The sequence below is a fragment of the Cricetulus griseus genome, chromosome X, assembly GCF_003668045.3.
Source record: "Cricetulus griseus strain 17A/GY chromosome X, alternate assembly CriGri-PICRH-1.0, whole genome shotgun sequence".
Classification (NCBI taxonomy): domain Eukaryota; kingdom Metazoa; phylum Chordata; class Mammalia; order Rodentia; family Cricetidae; genus Cricetulus; species Cricetulus griseus.
This window is the reverse complement of record NC_048604.1, coordinates 105,747,357-105,763,311: the sequence shown is the minus strand read 5'-3', so window position 1 is coordinate 105,763,311 and position 15,955 is coordinate 105,747,357. Positions and strand designations below refer to the sequence as shown.

Sequence of the window (15,955 nt, the reverse complement as noted above, 5' to 3'; positions counted from 1 at the left end):
TCACTTCAGAACACTTGTTTGGTAAATTTGGAAGAAAACTTGGCCTTCACCTGTCTCCATAGTTTCAAAGAGCTTATCTCAGAAAGAAACATTGACAGTCCAATGAGTGACATGGTAGCAGTCAGGATCCCTAATGGGAACAGAGGAGTATAATGTTTGCTTATCAAGGCTTCTTTTTTAACCAGAAAGCCAGGTGGAAAATCAAGAGTGGTTTGTCCATAATGATCTACAATGTGGTTCCAGCTCACAGAAACAAATGTGAAGAGGCTGCTAACACAAAATCTAAGGCAGAGACCTTGTAGCCATATATCTGCACCTCCACGAATGGGTCTTTCATGCACTGATCTTAATGGTGATTGCACCAAAAATCAAAACTATGGGTTTCGTCAAAACAGCTCACACTATCAGGGTTTGTGCATACTAAAATTCAGGTGAAATGGTCCAGAAGGAACTGATAGAGGTATGCACCAGTATGTTAACTACATTCCCTGAGACATTAAACTCTTGAGGGTAATAAGCTTCCCACAGTCCAAAGGAAATAAACTGCCCAACTTTGTTGCTGAATTTCCAAAGATGCCAGGATTGGCTGTTTGTAATGACAATTTCAAACACTAACGCAGATAGGCTGTTAAGGAGGCCACTCAGCTTGAAGAAGAATTTCTTACCACTGGCAAATCTGAAGATGATTTTGAATGAGGATATAGTCAAGTCAGGAACACAGGGAGAGTGGGAAATAAAAATTAGTCATTCTTCACTGAGCACCAAGTGCTTACACTTTGCCAGTGCTGTCTCAAAGTTGTATCAAGTAATCTATATATGTAAAAGGGCTCAATGTCATACAAGTAAGAGTGTAAGAAGCCCTCAACTCCATAACTATAGCCTAAGTTTCCTCTACATATATGAAGCATATATATATATATGCATATATATATATATATATATATATATATATAGAGAGAGAGAGAGAGAAAGAGAGAGAGAGAAAGAGAGAGAGAAATGTGAATATAAAAATACAACTGAAAAACCTCTAGTTCCATCAAACTAGCAGCATAGAATATCTTACATGTATATTTTTTCTGAAATGTCCAGTTTTTTAAAAACCTATATTGATTTCATATTTAAGCCTCAGAGAGGATGACTTTAAAAATATATAGATATTTGATCTAAGTCTATACCTTAAAAAGTAATGAACGCTTAACCTTTCAGAGACGCTATATTCAATGCTTAGTGTGCAAAGTCCAAAATCTACATGTAAAGCACAAGGATTTTCATGTGTTTCATATAAAGTATCCTAACTATTTGTATGAAACACAATATTCTTTAGCAAAACCATATTGTTCCACATATCCATAAATATATGAGCTTATTTAAATCAATTCTCAGTTCAAATCTTTGGATGTAGTGTTAATGCTCATGAACTATGCCCTCAATGGTATTCCATAGTAGCTGAGAAGAAAGGAGGCAAAGTTTTATAGCTACCAAACATGTAGACATTGCCATTTTTACTGTCTATGGAGGAGTTTTGAAAGGTCTATAAAGTACATCACATTGCATGGAAACTTTCCCTACTAGCTAATAATTCAGTGAAGACAGTTGCTTACTACTTGGGAAGTTACACAAACAAGATGGGCTTTCAAATGATGTTGTCTTCAGTAACACCCTATCCACACCCTCTCTCTTGTCAAGGCAGATTGAGGCAGTGGACTAAAGGAGAAGTGCCTTTTGAAGCACAATTGGAATTAGGATGGATAATGCTATCCTGGCAGGATCTGGGTCTGTCCCTGTCTGAATACCATGGAGGAGATGTATGTGTTTCAGAGAGTTTTTTTTTAACCTTTGAATATCATGGGAAAGAGATCCATTTAGAAGATGCCAAGATCATAAATATCTTCCAAACAATAGCAAATGTTGACCAGACATAGAGTCACATAAGAAGTGGATCACCTTTAGCAAAAGAAAATTTGTTATAATCATATTTCACCACACAATAGTGTCTCACCAAGCGAAACCTGGTTCACACAATCTTACCCACTCCTCTCCTCTGCTTCACTTCATTGGAGCCTCATTTATACACTTCAGTGATATCATCCCATTTTATATTCTCTTTCCTCCAATGAGATCCAAACCATCATTATCCACATTTTTTGACAGAACAATACAGAGAGACTAATTAACACTAATTCAACTTCAGTAAGCTATGCATGTCAATTCAGGATCCAGAGCTCTTATAAACATGGATAGCTTCCCAGTTTTTATGATAATCAGCAGGATTTACTCACATGAAAAAGATTTCAACAAATAACTGAATCATATGTCAGTGGCCTTATTGGACTTCTTTGTCCTTTTTAATTGAATGAGATTAATAAAAACTTCACAGAAAACACAAAGTGCTTGTCTTTTTGTCTCATCCTTGAAGCCCAAATGTTAGTGACTTCCACGTGTAAGATAGTGCCCCTAGAAAACCTCATGTTTCCATGGCCAGAAGAGATAAATAATAGGTTATGAAGAATGAACCAGTGTCATGTCTTATAGTCTTAAAGGACCATAGTGGTTACTGTTGCTCATATGTCAAGGTTTAAATGAATAATTTATTTCATTTTTTAATTTAAAAAGTTTCTCCATAAAGCATAATTTGATCAGGATATACAGTAAGATTTGATCATGAGTTTCCACTTTGGCAGTTTTCAAGATCCTTCCCACCGGCAGGGGCATTTGCTAATGACTCCTACCCTACCTTTGAATACTCATAAAACTAACAAAAGTCTAATAAGACAAAAAGTACAACATGACAGTAACAAATATAGACCCAAGTGACAAAAAAAGTGTATCTGTTTGGTGTTGGCTTACTACTCTTAGTCATTAGATTTCACCTGCAATGTAGTAGATATTGCCAGTGACACTACACTGGAAAAACAAAACATTTTCTTTTTCTGAGAAAGTATCAATGGCAAATAATTCTTGGATAGTGATTGATCTTTATGTCCACTACCAGGTTACAGTGCTGCCATATTGTCTGGATTGAACGTTTGAGGATCTTGCATTTGCTGTCACAGTTTCTCTGAGTTCTTATGTTGTATCAATCATGTTGTGTCTGTTTTCTCTGAGTCATCCATGACTTCTGGCCCATATAATCTTTCCCTCTCCTCTCTATTTTTTTCTGTTTTATATTTTTAAAAAAGTATCGCATTTTGAATACCAATCCCAGTTTGCTTTCCTTCCTTTCTTCTCGCTCCCCACACCCTCTCCCCAACACACACCTCATCTGCACATCAGAGAGAGTGAGGCCTCCTATAGGAATCATCAATGTCTGTCACATCATCTTGGGCAAGACCAAGGCCTTCAGCACTGTATCTAGGCTGAGCAAGGTATCCCTCTGATTGGTGAGGTCCTTATGTGTATATGTTTCTCTTTTTTAATCATTTTAATTTGAATTACAAAAAAGATTGAATTACATGACAATCCCAGTTCCCTTCTCCTGTATGTTTGTCTTATTGGTTGCTAGATAAAGCACTGTTGGCCAATACAGGAGCAAGTTAGGTGGGAATAGGAGAGAACGAGGATTCTGGGAAATATAGGAAAGAGAAATCTTGTGATCCAAGCAGGAAGTGATATAGCAGGCAGACTCAGAATATAAGCAGGGACAAGAAGAAAATTGCTCTCTTCCTCCTCCTCTCTTCTTTGTGGAGCTGCCATGTGATCCCGGAAAGAGGATGCATTCTGCCAGTGTCCTTGATAAGATAAGTCTTTATAAAATACATAGATTAAGAAATCCTAGTCATTGGCCATCAGCCTTGGAAGTAATATAAGTCTCTGTGCGTTACTTGGGGCCCTAATATGGCAGTGGGCAGAACTCGGGCGGCTGGCAGAAAGATTTATCTTTATATCCCTCCATTGGGAATGGGCTCTGAAAGCCAATATACTAGAAATTAATACTGATCCCACTCCTTGTGGCCCCACAAACTGCCCAAGACCCTCCCCCAATGGAGCCACCAAATAACTAGGGAGACAAAGCCCAACAATAGAACTTCTGATACCATGTGAAACTTTCAGTTCAATCTAATTGAATTGTCAGCCAATGGGACTTGTGGAAATGCCCAAAGAATTCAGGCTGTTGCAAAGGATTTCGGTTTCTCACCAAAAACAGAAAGGCTTTTCCCACTTGCTCTTTTATCAAGTTCAGTGTAACTTCTCTCAAGTAGATTGGTGCTGTCAGGAACAGACATTTCTTTTTTGTACATCTTTTCTTTTTAATAGAAATAATGTCATTTTACATATCAATCCCCCCATTCCCTTGCCCTCCCATCCTCCCATGCCCCCTGCTGACCTCCCAAAACCACCCCCAACCACTAGCCAGGGATAGTGAGGGATATCATCAAAACCTGTCGCATTATTTGGGGGAGGGCCTAGGTACTCTTTCATGTATTTGGTATAAAAGATTATCCCTCCATAGGGAATGGGCCCCCAAAGTTCATTTCCACACTAGGGATATACACTGACTCCACTGTTAGAGGTCACATAGACTACCCAGCCCTCCTAGCTGGCACCCACATTCAGAGGGCTTGGTTTGGTCCAATACTGGTTTCCCAGATTTACAACTAGGGTCTCTGTGCTCTCACTAGGTTAGCTCAACTGTTTCTGTGGGTTTCTACAACTTGGTCTTATCTCCTTTGATCACCCTTCCTCCTCCTCCTCTACAACCAGACTCCAGGAGTATGTCTCAGTATTTAGTTGTGGGTCTCTGCTTCTGCTTTGACCAGCTACTGGATGAAGGTTCTATGATGGCAACCCAGGTAGTCATAAATCTCATTATAGGGGAAGGGCATCAAAGGTAGCCTCTCTACTACTGCCTAGATTCTTAGTTGGGGTCATGCCTGTGGATTGCTGAACATTTCCCTAGTGCCAGACCTCTCTAGAAACCTATACTGGATACTTCTATCATAGTATGTCCTTCCTTGCTTTCCTCTATTCCTCCATTGTCTCAGGCTTCCTGATCCCTTTTGTCCTCCTCCCACCTGCTTTTCTCCCCCCTTCTCTTTTTCCTATCTCTCTACTCTCTGCCCCCATGCTGAAAATTTACTCAGGGGTTCTTGTCCCTTCCCCCTTCTTTGGGGGATGATGTGATTTTCTCTTGTGGTCCTCCTTGTTTTCGAGCTTCTCTGGTGATATAGATTGCAGGCTGGTAGTCTATTCTCTATGTCTAATATCCACATATTAGTGAGTACATGCCATGCTAGTCTTTCTGTGATTGGGTTACCTCACTTAGAATGGTTTCATCCAGTTTCATCCATTTGCCTGCAAATTTCAAGATTTCATTTTTTTCCCACTAATACACCATTGTGTAAATGTACCACAATTTCTCCACCCATTTTTTGGTTGAGGGGCAACTATGTTGCTTCCAGGTTCTGGATATTACAAACAACACTGCTATGAACATAGTTGAGCATATGCCCTTGATGCATGAATGTGCATTATTTGGGTATATGCCCATGAGTAGAATTGCTGGATCTGATTGCTGAATCAGGTAGACTGATTCCCATTTTCCTGAGGAACCGTTGTATTGATTTCCAAAGTGGCTGTATGAGTTTACACTTCCACCATCAGTGGAAGTATGTTCCCCTTTCTCTGCATCTTCTCCAGCATAAACTGTCATTGGTGTTTTTGATTTTAGCCATTTGGGTCAGTGAAAGTTGGTATCTCAGAGTTGTTTTGGATTGCAATTCCCTGATGGCTAAGGATCTTGAGCACTTCCTCAAGTGTCTTTCAGCCATTTTAGATTCCTCTATTGTGAATTCTCTATTTAGTTCTGTAGCTCACTTTTAAATTGGATTTTTTAGTATTTTGGTGACTAGCTCCTTGAGTTCTTTGCATATTTTGGAATTCAGTGCTGTATCAGATGTGGGGCTGGTGAAGATCTTTTCCCACTCTGTGGGCTGCGATTTTTCTTGTTGACTGTGTCGTTTGCCTTACAGAAGCTTCTGAGTTTCAGGAGATCCCATTTATTAATTGTCGATCTCAGTGACTGTGCTACTGGTGTAATGTTCAGAAAGCAGTTTCCTGGACCAATTCATTGAAGGATACCTCTTACTTTCTAAGATGTTCAGTGTGGCTGGATTTATGTTGAGGTCTTTTTGTGCATGGTGATAGAGTTCTATCTACAATCTTCTACATGTGAGCATACAGTTATGTCAGCACAATTTGTTGAAGATGCTTTCATTTTTCCATTGTATAACTTTAGCTTCTTTGTCAAATATCAGGTGTACATAGATGTGTGGGTTAATATCAGGGTTTTTAATTTTATTCCATTGCTCTATCTGTCTGCTTTTGTGCCAATACCAAGCTGTTTTCAGGACTATAGCTCTATGGTAGAGCTTGAACTCAGGCATGGTGATGCCTCCAGATTTTGTTATTTTTGTACAGGGTTGTTTTTGTTATCCTAGGTCTTTTCTTTTTCCATATAAAGTTGAGTATTTTTCTTTCAAGGTATCCGAAGGATTGTGTTGGGATTTTGATGGAGAGTTCAAAGAATCTCTAGATTGCTTTATGCAAGACTGCCATTTTTACTATATTGATCCTACCTATCCCTGAGCATGTGAGATCTTTCCATTTTCTGGTATCTTCTTTAGTTTCTTTCTTTAAATACTCAACGTTCTTGCTATACTTGTCTTTCACTTTTTTGGTTAGCATTACCCCAAGGAAATTTATGTTTTGCCTATTGTAAAGTGTGATGTTTCTCTGAATCTTTCTCAGGCCATTTATCATCTGTATAATGTAGGGCTTCTAATTTTTTCAAATTAATCTTGTATCCTGACACTATGCTGAAACAGTTTATCAGCTGTAGGAGTTCCCTGGTAGAGTTTTTCTTCTGGTCACTTGTGGAAACTATTCTCTCATCTGCAAATATTGAAAGTCTGAATTCTTTCCAATTTGTATTTCCTTGATCTCCTTTTGTTTAGTTATTTCTCTAGCTAGAAATTCAAATACAATATTGAAGAGACATGGAGAGAGTGGACAGTCCTGACTTGTTCCTGATTTTAGAGGAATCATGTTGAGTTTCTCTCCATTTAGTTTCATGTTGGCTGTTGGCTTGTTGTATATTGCTTTGATTATGTTTAGGTATGTTCCTGTTATTCCTGATCTTTCCAAGACCTTTATCATGAAGGGGTATTAGATTTTGTCAAAGGCTTTTTCAGCATCTAGTGAGATGACCATGTGATTTTTCTTTATCACTTTGCTTATATGGTGGATTACATTGATGGATTTTAGTATGTTGAACCAATCCTGCTTCCCTGGGATGAAGCCTATTTGATCATGTTGGATGATTTTTCTGATGTGTTCTTCAATTCAATGTGCCATTATTTTGTTGAGTAGTTTTGCATCAATGTTGGGGAAGGATATTGGTCTGTGGTTCTCTTTCTTTGTTGTGTCTTTGTGTGGTTTAGGTACCAGGTAATTACAGCCTGGTGAAAAGAGTTTGAGAGTTTGGCAATGTCCCTTCTGATTCTATTGTGTAGCAGAATTTTAGGAGTACTAGTATTATCTCTTTTTTTGAAATTTTGGTAGAATTCTTCTCTGAAACCTTCTGGCCATGTGCTATTTTTGTTGGGAAACTTTTGATGACTGCTTTTATTTCATTAGGGGTTATAGGTCTATTTAAATTGCTTATCTATTGTTGACTTAATTTTGGTAAGTGATGTCTATCCAGAAAATTGTCCATTCCTTTAAAATTTTGAATTTTGTGTAGTACAGGTTTTCAAATATGACCTGATAATTCTCTGGATTTTCTCAGTATCTGCTTTTATGTCCTCTTTTCATTTCTGATTTTGTTAATTAGACTGGTCTCTCTCTGACTTTTGGTTAGTTTGGATAAAGGTTTTTCTATCTTGTTGATTTTCCTCAAAAAACCAGCTGTTTGTTTCATTGATTGTTTATATTGATTCTTCTTTATTGATTTCAGGCCTCAATTTGATTATTTACAGGTGTCTACTCCTCTGGGGAGAGTTTGTTTCTTTTTGTTCTAGAGCTTTCATGTGTTTTATTTATTTATAGTATGACTATTCTCCAGTTTCTTCATGTGGACAATTTGTGCTATGAAATTTCCTCTTACCTCTGTTTTCAAAGTGTCCCATAAGTTTGTAAATGTTGTGTCTTCATTTGCATTGATTTTTAGGAAATATTTATTTTCTTTCTTTATTTCAGGAATATTACAATTTTTCATTCTTCAATTTCCATGAGTTTGTAGGAATTTTGCAATTTATGTTGTTGTTGAATTCTAACTTTATAGAATGGTGGTCTAATAAGATACATGGGGTTGTTACAATTTGATTGTATGTGTTGAGGTTTGGTACGTTTCTGAGTATGTGGTAGATTTTAGAGAAGGTTCCATGTGTCACTGAGAAGATGTTATATTCTTTTGTGTTTAGGTGGAATGTTATATAGATGCCTGTTAAACTGAATTAAGTCATGCCTTCTGTTAGCTCCTTTTTTACTCTGTTAAGTTTCTTTCTGGTGTTCCTGTCTAGTGGTGAGAGTGGGTTGTTGAAGTCTCCCACTATAAATGTGTGAAGTGTTATGCGTGGTTTGAGTTTTAGTAATGTTTCTTTCACCAATGTGTGTGCCCTTGTATTTGGGGCATAGATGGTCAGAATTGAGACTTCAACCTGATGGATTTTTCCTGTGATGAATATGAAATGAACTTCTTCATGTCTTTTGAGTGATTTTAGTTTGAAGTCTAATTTGTTAGATATTAGGACAGCTACAGCTGCTTGTTTATTGGGTCCATTTGATTGGAAAATATTTTCCCAACCTTTTACACTAAGGTAATGTGTGGCTTTGAAGTGTCTCTTGTATGCAACAGAAGGGTGCATTCTGTCTTTGTATCCATCTGTTAGCCTGTGTCTTTTTATAGGCAAGTTAAGACCACTAATATTAAGGGAAATTAAGGAACATTGAGTGTTAATTCTTGCTTGTTTGGGATTTGTTTTTGGTGTTGGTATTATGTATGGATTTACCCTGCTTTTTCTTTAGGCTTTTTGTAACATGGGATTATCTATTGCCTATGTTTTCGTGAGTGTAGTTAACTTCCTTTAGCTGGAGTTTTCCTTCCTGTGCATTCTGTGGGGCTGGATTAGTGGATATGTATTGTTTAAATCTTGTTTTTTTCATGGAGTATCTTGTTTTTTCCATCTATAGGGATTGAAAGCTTTGCTCGGTATAGTAGTATGAGCTGACATACGTGGTGTCTTTGTGTTTGTAGAATGTCTATCCAGGACCTTATGTCTTTCAGAGTTTCCATGGAAAAAATATGTGTAATTATAAAAGGTTTGCCTTTATATGTTATTTTTCCTTTTTCCTTTGCTGCTCTTAATATTCTTTCTTCATTGTCTTATGTTTGGTGTTTTGATTATTATGTGGTGAGGAGACTTTTTTGATCCACTCTATTTGATGTTCTGTAAACTTCTTGTAATTTCATTGGCATGTCTTTCTTTAGGTTGGGAATGTTTTCTTCTATTATTTTGTGTGGGTTATACACATTTGAGTTTGGTTTCTTTACCCTTTTCTATATTTATTATTCTTAGGTTTGGCCTTTTCATGGTGTCTCATATTTCCTGGAATGTTTTTTTTTAGATATTTATTGGAGTTTTTTTCTTTGTTGATAAATCTATTTCTCCTAGTGTATCTTTAATGCCTGAAATTCTCTAATCCATCTCTTGTAATCTATTGGTTATGTTCGCATCTGTAATTCCCAAATGTTTATCCAACTTTTCTAATTCCAGCATTCCTCAAGACTGTATTTTTTATCTCAGCTTTCAAACCTTGTACCTTTTGTATTGTTTCTTGTAATTTTTGTTTTGTCTTTTCCTCCAGTTCTTGATTTTTTTTGTTTTTTTCTTCCATTTTATAGGATTTTCTCATTACCTCTTTAAGGGTCTCTATCATCTTTATAAAGCTGTTTTTATGGTCATTCTCTTCTGTTTCTGCTTCATCTGTGTTTGGATGTTCAGGTCTTTCTGGTGTAGAGTCACTAGACTCTGGTGATGTCATATTGGTTTTTCTGTTATTGAATGTGTTCTTGTATTATCATCCCATCACTTCTTCTAGTAGGTGCAGGTGGGGTTTCTACCTCTCCTGGTGGGTATGGGCCCAAGATTCTCTTCCGTTCGGTCCAAGTAGGTCTAATGGTCTCATGGGTCTCACAATGTTTACAGGTGTGTCTGAGACACTCCTTTACCTTTGGGTGGAGGTGGGACTAACACATCAATATCAGCTGACTCTGAATTGCTTGGACCACTGGGGTTGAGTCTACCTGCCCACAGTCCCCAGCCCAGGAAATCCCAAAAAGTGCAAGTAGAAGTCGGGACTGAGACAGGGTCCTATGGTCACCTGTTTTCTGAGTGTGGGCACAACTCTCTTTACTGATTTCTTACAAATATTAACTTCAGCAGGAAATATAATTATACCAAATTCATGGTAGCCCCTTTCCATTGGGAAATACCTTGAAATGCCTTTTGTAGGCCCCCATGTCAAATTCACTTCAGTTGTTTCCTGTCACCATGTAGGAAATTCCATCCCAGAGCCTTTAAATAATCTAACACCTATTGTAAGAAAACACAATATTCTAGATGATAGAATAGCTTTATAAATAAAACAAAAATTGATAAATATTAGATTCGAACAAGAGAGAACTCTTGATTAGAAAAGCTTCATTGAACAGTATGACCACTCAATCTATACCTCACAAAACTAGCAAATGCTTTTCATTTGATCAGGTATAACTTGCCAAAAGGGAATGTCTCCAAAGTTAGGGTTAGGGCAGTTCTTTGATTTTTTGGTTCTACAGAAGAAAGAAGACATCCAGATAAGGAATCTGAAGACAGTTAGACAAATCTGACACATGAAGTAAAGACAAATCATCCAGAAAAAAATATCCCAATAAAAAGGATAAGTTGTCCTAAGGGTATATCACAGTTTGAAATTTCATAAATATTTTCAAGTATTTGTTTCTGCTGTTCTCTATAGACATATAATATAAATGTTTTTTTTGTAGTCCCAATCCAATTAAAAAATTATATCTGGCCTTGGAGTTCAAGTATGGTTCTCTCCATCTCTAAACCCAAGCATGCTTTTTAAAGTAAAACCCCAAATCTTTGTCTCATGTCAAAAGAGCCACTTGATATAGGACAGATTAAAAAAAAATTAGGCACTATTTTACTGCCACTAATCTCATAATTCTTTGGTTTTATTTTGACTCTTAAAAGCTTTTCTTAAGGCATAAATATTATCTCAAAATTTAAAAAACCAATGTATATATAAAACTTTTTGTCATGATATTCATGGTCATGTAGAATACTAACTAATTCTAGAAAAGGCTTTACCTAGATTCCTGTACATGATTTCAGGTTTGAATCTCTATCTGGTAAGTAAGAATTAAGCTTTTGTATTCTGGATGTATATATTAAATATTGATCCTTTAATCTCATCGAGATCCGCTGCATATGACATTTAAAATGTTTTAAGTTTTCTGTAGTGAACCATGACCATGCCAAATAGTGACCTTTGAAGTGTCCAAAAGGATGTTAAGGCTCCACAACAATGATTCCACTAGGAATATGATAATACCACGAAGCTGAAAAACATTAGCTAAATATTGGCTTTGGACTAACTGCTATGGACAATTTCAAGGTGGCTAGCTGAGATGATTTAGTCTCAGCAACAACTCTAGGCAGGACTTGAGACAAGCTCTCTACTTTCCCATTACAAAGAGACTAGGCAACAAATGATACAGCTACCTCTAACAGAACTTGACAATTAACACAATTTTTTTTCTTTTTGAGATCCCTTAAAGATCAGCAAGTAAATTTAAGAACACAATGCCCAAATTCCCAAGAGGTGTGTGTGTGTGTGTGTGTGTGTGTGTGTGGTTTTTGATCATTCAATAGGTTATGGATATTTTTCATTGTTTAAGGGTGTTGGTTAAAAGTTGATTTTGGTATGGGTCAGAAAAAAGCTGAACAAAGAATTAGATTTAGGGTTCTTGTTTTGAAAAGAAAAAGGTGAATATAGATATGATAGGATAAGCATAGATTATTAAATCTACTTTTAAACGAAAAAGCAACTAATAGTCTTACATTTTTTACATTGATATATGTTTGTAGTTTGATACAAATATGCAATTAATTTTGTTAGAATATATTGTACATACAGTTCTACTGTTGTTAAAGATAGTACCTATATAACTCACTTAACAATGTAATGGAAATTTCTAGTCCTTGAAAGTTACTATTACCAAATAATTAGTATATAAAGAAATCAAAGTCACATATTACAATCAAACTTGTAGACATGTTAGGTATATTTTCAAGGTCAAACAGAAATATGTTTTAGATAGGTTATCTTCAAACACTTCAGAGGTCTCTCTAGGGTTACTTGAGACAAGGGGACACCCTAGGTTCTTAACCCTGGCCCAAGGTAACTATTAGCAAAGAGAATCGGTTCTGTCCATCCCAACTGAAAACTCCAACACTAGTCAAAATTGCTGATACATCTTGACACTCAAGTGTGAAGTGAACAATCAGCAGTCCATAGGGCAAAGACTTCTTTATTCATATACAGCAGCAAAGAGCAGGCTAAGCAAGGCCAAAGAGAGGAGGAGGGAGCCGGGAGAAGGGCCAAAAGAAGGGATGGTCCACATGTCCGCAGTCCCTTAAGAAGCCTTCCTGACATCACCTTAGACTTCCTCTCACCCCGCCCTCACAGGCGTGTTCCGGCACACCTGTCGGGGTTACCTGGTGGTGGGGCTACCATGTCTCCCTACAATTCCCCTTTTAGTCTAAAAGAGGATTAAAACTTAATAGTGTAAAACATCCAAAATTAACAACCATAAATGTGAAATATAAGAAGATACAATAATCTGCTATTGCACATCCTAACTATGTCTATTCCAGCTAAGTTTCAAAGCCATCTGAAAGGGGTGTCCAACCTGAACACCTCCTTCCAATCCCAACCCTAAACAATAGGAAGGTCATTCCTAACTAGGCTTACATTACCCTCATAAACAATAATGGGGAATGGGGGCATAGCATCTTCTAAGTTACTTCCTGCTGAAATAGGATGATGGTAGCCATGTGGGGTCCTGTGGAAAAAAATGTTAGCACAGGGAAAGTCTCTATTGGGTTATCTCCAGTCCATGTTAGATAGGATTTGCTTGATTGAAGATCTAGGTTGAAATCCTCAACTTGATTGAAGTCAGTACTCATGTCTCTGGTCAGAGTGTCAGTCGAAATGGAGTGAGTTGAATCCAGTGGAGTCAGTGAGGTGTGGCCCAATTCTTTTTCTGGGGCATGCAGGGATTGTCATCAGGCTGGTCCTCATTGGCTGTATGGGAATCAAACATAAGTGTCATCAGAGAAATGTTCAAGTCCACATGTATGTGTACTGGGAAAGGCAATCCTTGAAAAACAACAATTATGAAAGGGTGTAAGCCTTGAAAGAAAGAGCCAAGAAAAGACAAAGATAGTCCTCTAATTCTCCATTTATTCTGTATTATAGCAATTGGCTTCATGATATAACACAGAAAATTTAAAACAAAACAATTGATATGGCATTTGCCCCTTCTTTTTGTAATGTCCTTAGTAGGTCTCCCTTCACCTGCTCCCAATCAGGAATATTAAGGTCACCAGAGACCAAAAACCAAGGGCTGACCTCATGTACAGTTTTCAAGAATCCTTTGGCTGTCTTATGTTTGATACCAGTGCCCTGCTTTTTTAACAATTGGACCAGTTGGTCCCCCATAAGAGAGTAAGAACTAGCAGCACCCATGTTCAATACACCTACTCCTTACCTTATTGAAAATGCTGGCCAGCCTTCACGGGTGATCCTTCAGCGTCTTCCCTTCTTTCTCTATCGCAGTGGGACCTCCACTTGTAGTGCCTGCACTACAACACTTCCACAGGATAGGGCGAGGGGCTTGAGAATTTAAATAAAGACAAGACGGCAGGTCTTTCTTGCAGGGAGAATGCCCTTTATTCCAACAAGAGTGGGGACTTATATACCAGTCAGCAGGGATGGTGGAAAACTACCCAGATAACAAGTTCTGGTTCCCAGGCCCATCAGGCAATCCTGAATGGGTGAACAACAGGATAATAGGAAATTGCACTCAGGCTTCAAGGAAGGAAGAAAACAGGATGTACCTGCTAGGTAAGCTCCTAGTCACAAGCTGGTCAGCAGACCCCTATGGGGGAAGGGCCCAACAAATACATTCACAGCTAATAAGACATATAAGCCAATATTCAGGAAGTCGTCATGTTTCTCCAGCATTGAATGCACATAAGAATATGAGAGATTATGTAGAGGGAGGGGCGACAGAAATTCAGCTACATTTATTGGCAATGCCATTTTCAGGTGCAATAACAACGTCTGACCATCAGGTGGCGGATCCGCCTCTATTTCAAGTAGGATCTGAGCTTTCAGAAAATTTCTAGCCACTAAGGAATTTTTTAGAACCTACCTGGCGGATATTTGGGTCAGGCAGGTGACTGTGCCCACAGCTAAATTTGAAAAAGCTCACCCTGCAGCAGATGCATCCAGGGTTTGGCCCAGCAGATGGCGGGCGGGGCTCCGGAAAAAAAAAAGTGGCAGCGGTGGGGAGGCTAAGGTGGAGACTGGCACAGTGGGAACCTGGGGATATGAGCAGTGGGAAGCTGCGGCAGCGAGCATTCTCTGTGGATTAAAACTGAAAACCCTCGGCTGTGCCTGCCGGGTGGCTCTGGGATTCAGGCCATAAGAGCGCGCCGTGCTGGGTGCGCAGCTGCAGCTGAGGGAATCTGACCACATGTGCAGGTCCTGAGTCTGGAGATGGGGCTGCTGAGGAGAGAAGCGGCGGGTTTTGGGCAGGAAAGACCAGGGAATTCAATCACTGTGCGTTTTCCACGGTCCAGCACAGAGCGATCTGCGGGGGTGTCCTGAGCCACGCGCTTGGGTTGTGGATCCAGTGGGCACAACGTGTGAAGTGAGCAACCAGCAGTCAGTAGGGCAAAGACTTCTTTATTCAGATACAGCAGCCAAGTACAGGCTAAGCAAGGCCAGAGCAAGGAGGAGGGAGCCGGGAGAAGGGCCAAAAAAGGGAAGGTCCACATGTCTGCAGTCCCTTAAGAAGCCTTCCTGACATCACCTTAGACTTCCTCTCACCCCGCCCTCACAGGCATGTTCCGGCACACCTGTCGGGGTTACCTGGTGGCGGGGCTACCATGTCTCCCTACACTCAAGAATAGCTTTAATGCTCCCTAACGATGAAACAAAATAACAACCCTTACAATTCCCTGGGCATGAGGACAGAAGCAAGGAGATAATAGGCCCCATCTTTCCATCTGAACATCCCATGTATCCAGATGTCCCTGCTGCACCTCTACAAGATGTCCTGTGCCACTGATTGTCTCCTCCCACTTCTCAGCCCCGACTGTCCTGACTGCTCCTCTCCCAGCTTATGATCACAGTTCTGAGCTTTTCCCTTGCACTTCTGGCCATTCAAACTTTTGCTGCAGCTCTGCAGGAAAATTGTTAAGGATAGATTTCTGTTCACTCTGTAACTGCCACCCTCTGCATCTCTCTCAGTCACAACAGTAGAATCCCACCAACCAGCCCTGTCCTGTCCCTGCCTTACACCAATGCCATTTCTAGATCATAAGAATTCCCAGTCTAGGCCTCCAGTGGCCTGCCTCCTTCACAAAGTTGGCCACTTTTGTCACAGCTGTGCAGCAACTCCTCTTTTCTTCCAGGCTCAGGAGCCACAAATCATACCCCTCAGTCTTCAGCCCAGCTGCCCTGGCTACTACTGCTGCAGCCCATGGCCACCATTGCCAGCCCCCTTTGGCCCTGCCCTGTCGCCATGGCAATGTCCCTCATTGGCACTGGGCAAAAAGCCCCATTGCCCTTTGTAGCTGTTAACAGCAACTGCCTGTTT

At 39.2% G+C, this 15,955-nt stretch overlaps 1 pseudogene; it reads right to left on the bottom strand.

Annotated features, from left to right (window-relative positions):
- Nucleotides 1-5: 5 nt before the first annotated feature.
- On the bottom strand, nt 6-14,712 carry LOC113837521 (annotated as a pseudogene).
- Between the last annotated feature and the right edge of the window lie 1,243 nt (nt 14,713-15,955).